This window comes from Petaurus breviceps, unplaced genomic scaffold, assembly GCF_028583685.1.
Source record: "Petaurus breviceps papuanus isolate PSGF00001 unplaced genomic scaffold, PetGlider_PUasm1.0 77, whole genome shotgun sequence".
Classification (NCBI taxonomy): Eukaryota; Metazoa; Chordata; class Mammalia; order Diprotodontia; family Petauridae; genus Petaurus; species Petaurus breviceps.
In genome coordinates, this window is record NW_027186492.1 from 13,599,919 (window position 1) to 13,605,387 (window position 5,469).

At 37.5% G+C, this 5,469-nt stretch overlaps 1 non-coding gene across 1 annotated transcript; it reads left to right on the top strand.

The window, feature by feature from the left end:
• Positions 1–1,394: 1,394 nt before the first annotated feature.
• On the top strand, positions 1,395–1,496 carry LOC138175548 (U6 spliceosomal RNA). The gene has a single exon (XR_011172032.1). It is a non-coding gene; the product is annotated as a U6 spliceosomal RNA (small nuclear RNA).
• The last annotated feature ends 3,973 nt before the right edge of the window (positions 1,497–5,469 follow it).

Genomic DNA, 5,469 nt, shown 5'->3' on the forward strand with positions numbered 1-5,469 from the left:
AATTGTGTTCAGTATTCTCCTGATTCCACTCGTAACTCAGCATCAGTTTATTTAAGTATCTCCAAGTTATTATGAAGTCCCTCTGCTCCTTATTTCTTATAGCACAATAGTATTGCATTACACATTGATGTACCACAACTTGTTTAGGCTTTCCCCAATTGATGGGAATTTCCTTGATTTCCAATTCTTTGCCACCACAAAAAAAACTGTTATAAATATTTTTGTACATACAGGCCTCTTTAAAAATTTAACATTAAGGGTTGCCAAGATCCAAAATTTCTGGGAACAGAGAGCAATATGTGCCTTTTTGCGGGGGGAACTTAATAAAGTAATTTGCTGAGTTTTTAAAATAGTGTATCTAGTTAATCCTTTAAACATCTGTCTTTAATTAACGTTTTGTATATAAAGTTACATTTAATTGTTTTAGATTAAATTTTGTGGGTTTTTTTGTTATTTTGAACTTGATAAACACCAGCAAGTATAAACTTTTCCATATTCAAAGGAGAACAGAAAAAGAGGAGCATATATGAAGCTATGAGTCTCCATTGTGTACAGTTTATCTTTTAAAGTATATAGTAAATTTAGCAGGTTCATTTCAAAGTCGTCCTGCTAATGTGTTTTCCTTGGAGCTTTCTGTATTTATCTTTGTATTTTAAAAAACACTTCTTGGTACTCTGATCCTTTTTTTAAAAAAAAATCACTGTCACTACTATCTTTCCCCTCCAAAAAAATAGTCCTTGTCATCTGTAATCAATAAGTATAGTCTATATATACTGGATTGAGGATGAGAATAAACTGTGTATTTCAGGGTGGTAGGCGGTAGGTGGTGGTGGTGTGTGTAATGTGGAGGCAAAGATATAGGCATAATCTGACTATCATAATACACAGGAGTGGGGCTTTTTGGTCTCCCATCAGCTCTTCATTGGAGAGCCTGTCATTTTGGTTAAGCCTTCCTGATGAAAGATCAAAAGACTGCTCATTCCCTTCAGCTGTGCCTCAGACTGGTCACTTCCCAGCCACACTGACTACAACTTCTTCTGGGTGTCCTTAAAGCCTTCCTCCTACCCTCCCTGGTTATGATTATCCCCCTTTAGCTGACTCTGCAGAAATCAATTCGGGCATCTGTTGGTGCCCATTCCCCATATGGGACTAGCTCAGCAACATCATGCAACAATAACCCATGTTTCTATAGGGCGAAGTGATTTCCTTATGATAGTTCTGTAAGAAAAGTAGCATAAGCATAATTATCCCCATTTTGCAGATGAAGAAGAAGCTGGACTAAGGTTCAGAGTATTAAGTATTTCCTGAGTGATTCTGGGTCAGTCGTCCCCCTTAAAGTACTTAAGAGAGTCAGTATTTGGAGCTAGTCCTTCTGACTTAAAATCTAGTTTTACTTCCACTTGCTTTGCCAACATGTTGAAATTGGAACAATACAGATATAACCATGGCTCCTGCACAATGATAATATACCAATTCATGAAGACTTCCATTTGTTACACACAACTGCCAAAGCAATTTACTTAACTCACAAATCTGACCATTTTATTCCCCTCTACTCAACAGCAATCAATTAATCAAGCAGTTTTATTAGCATTTATTGAGCATCTACTATGTGCCAGATCACCTCCCCCATCCCCCACTAAGCACTGGGGATACAAAAGAAAGCAAATGACAGTTCCCGTCCTTGTGGCATGCACAGTAAACTCTAGAAGATCTATATTACTTCTAGGATCAAATATATTTGAAGCTTTTCATAACCTAACCCCTTCCCATATTCCCAGTCTTTTTATCCATTACCCCCACCTCCATGTACTGTAAGGTCCAGCCATACTGATTTGTTTTCACATACAACACTTCCTCTCTCATCTCCAAATCTTTGCACTGATTGTTCCCTTTACCTGGAATGTTCTCTCCTGTTGTTTATTACTTCTACTTCATAGAATCCTTATCTTCTTCCAAGACTCAAATGTCATGGTAATGGTAATTTGAAGATCTTCCCTGCCCCTTAATAGGCTTAAGGGAATGAATTTGAAGATCTTCCCTGCCCCTTAAGAGGCTTAAGGGAATGAATTTGAAGATCTTCCCTGCCCCTTAAGAGGCCAAATGTAATCACATGGAGCCTGCGTGTGAGGACTTTGCTGAACGGAGTTTGCAGGAAGGGTGGAGCTGAGCCCAGAGGAAGCTGGGTATCAGAGTAGTTAGAGCTGGGGGAGAGAGAGGATGCAGACAAGCAGACAGCCAGCCTTGTGAGGGTTTGTTTGTGGGAAGGCTTTGGGATAGTGTTGCTCTATGCAGTGATATTGTGTGTAGATTTCTTTGTTGCTATGATAGTTTGGTTTTATGGTGTCCAAATACATGTTTTGCTTATGGTTTCTATATGGAGAGTCTGTTATATTTTGCAATTCAGAATTATGCTGGCATATTCATAGTCGCTGTTGGTGCTGTGAATATTACCTTAGTGATACAGCAGCTCATATACTACCTTCAGAAGGAGATCTTTCCTAGACTCCACCCCACCCTCTGCATCTGCTAAGCCCTTCTCTTCTAAGGTTTTCTTCTTTCTGTCCTGTATGTGTGTTGTATATATCTGTTTATTTACATGTTATATTCCCCATTAGAATGTAAGCACGTTGGGGGCAAGAACTGTATTCACTTTTTCTTTTTGAATTCCCAGTGCTTGGCATATAGTAAGTGCTTAATAAATGCCTATTAATGGATTATTGTGATCCTTTCCCTTATAACAGGCTGCTAGGTGATACAGTAGATAGAACACTAGGCTAGGCATCAGGATAACCTGAGTTCAAATCCAGCCCAAAACTTATTAGTTGTGTGACCCTGGGCAAGTCACTTAACCTTTGTTTGCCTCAGTTTTCTCTTCCGTAAAATGGGAATAATAATAATAATGGTACCTACTTTCTTATGAGAATCAAATAAAAGTATAATTATAAAGCACTTAGCAGAGGACCTGTCACATAGTAAGCATTGTATAAATGTTAGCTATTGTTATATTATTATAACATACTTTTAAGTCTTGGTCAGCAGGCAAAGAAAGCTCTGTCCCACAAGGAGAATGGGGGAAAGGGCTCAGGGGCCTGGGCTTGGAAGGGAAAAGACTGTTGGTTGATTTGAAGGTGGGCTAGAAGTTCCTGTGGGAGCTTTCCAGCAACTGATCAATCAACAAATATTTATTAAGCTCTTATCACATTCTAGGTGCTGGGATCCAAAATGAGAAAGTTCCCATCCTTAAGAAGCTTACATGCATGGGGTACCCTTATAGTCAAATTATCATTACATATGCTAAGAATTACTACAATAGGAACACTAATTAGATATGTAAGTCTCAGTGAGCACAATCAAATTTTATTAGTCAAAATTGCAAACTATCAGCCTCTTCTAGGAATGAACCACCAGATGAGTCTTACAAGTGTGGTAAGCATCTTTCCTGCCAGTGCTCATGACAAAGTTCCCTCTCTGCCCAGGCTTAAGAGGTCATCTGTCATTGAGCACTGCCTTCAAGTGAACACGACCCTCAAGTATGGGGGAATGTAGGAATCTGTCCCACTTGCTATCCAGGAGCAGGTTGAAGTCTATGGCTTTTGGTGGGTTTCTTGCACTTTTTAGTTTACAAGCATTCCTAATTTGTTTGCCACATAATTTGACTGGTAGTTTATTACATGAACTACTGATAAAGTTGTTTATAATATTTTTCCCTGATTGGACTATCCTATCAGAGGAACCACATATGCTTGTCAGTTGCTTAAAAACCACACACATGCACACACACATTGTTTACTATGATGTACCATGCAAGTGCTTATTTTATTATTTAAAAACAACTTAGTCACAAAATGGAGGCTTAAAACTTATTGGAGTTTTCTGTCGTTGAGTTGTTTCATTTGTGTCTGACTCTCCATGACCAGATTTGGGCTTTTCTTGGCTAAGATACTGAAGTGGTTTGCCATTTCCTTCTCCAGCTCATTTTACAGATGAGAAACTAAGGCAAACAGGGTTAAAGTGTTTGTTAAAAAGGTTTAAAGGTTTAAAGTGGCCCAGGGCCACACAGCTAGTGTCTGAAGATGGATTTGAACTTAGGTCCTCCTTACTCCAGGGCCAGCACTCTAGCTAGTTGCCCTAGCTGCCTTCTTATTAAGATAATAAACATTCTCACTGTACTCTATTCCAGTTCCCCTTTCCCCTTTGAGAAAAAAACAATGATAACAAAACTCTTTTAACATGTTCATTGTTAGGCAGGCAAAAAAAAATTCCTGCATTGGCCATGGCAATATAATTAAACACACACACACGTGCATGTATACATACATCTCATTTTGAATCTTGAATCGAATTCTCTGTAAAGAAGGTGGATAACATGACTAATTATAAGTCTTCTGGAGTCAGATTTGGTTGTTGATCAATTTTCAAAGTAGTTTTTCTTTACAATGTTGTTGTTTACTGTATAAATTGTTCTGGTTCTGCTCACTTCACTCTATGTCAGCTCATATAAGTATTCCCAGATTTCTCTGGTAATTTCCCTTTCATCATTTCTTATGGTGTAGTAGTATACCATTATATCCATATGCCATAATTTGTTCTTTCATTTCCCCACTTAATAGTCATTCCCTTAGTTTCCAGTTCATTGGCACTACAAAAAGAGCTATTATCAGTATTTTTGCTCATGTGAGTACTCTTTCTATTTCTTTGAACTCTTTGAGTCATATACTTAGTAGTGGTAACTTTTAGTCAAAAGAGATGCACAGTTTAGTAAATTTAGGGGCATAGTTCTAAATTGCTTAGAAAATGGCTGGTATAATTCACAGTTTCATTAATAGTGTGCTCATTTACCCACAGCCTCTGCAGTATTTATCTCTTTTCTTTGTCACCTTTGCTGATCTTATAGACACAAGGTAGAATCTTAGAGTTGCATTACTTTTCATTTTCCTCATTGTTAGTGATTTGCAGCATTTTTAGGGTGACTGTTATAGCTTAGATTTCTTCCTCTGAGACCCGCCTGTTCATATTTTTATACCCTCTATCAGTTAGGGAATGGCTCTTACTCTATGTAGTTTATAGTATTATGCTACAAAATGGGACCTGGGTATTTTCCCATTTTGTACTAAGTCTGTCATGACTTGGTTTGCCCAGCTACATTTTTTCCATCATTTTCAATTGCTTTGGATTATTTCTATGCATTATGTTTTGAGTTTACAAAATACCTACATCATCCCATCTGATACATACAACAATGCTGTGATGTAGACTAGGCAGAGATAATTCATTTAATGGATGAGACATGAGGAGTGGACTTCTCCTTCTTTCATTTAATGAATGAATTAAATGATTTGTTTGATAAAATGAGGTTCATAGGAGTCACACAACTAATAAGTAGTAAGGAAAGACCTAGAAAACAGTTCTTCTTACACTGTTGAATGGCTCTTATTCTTTTTAAAAAATTATTTATTTTTAGTTTTC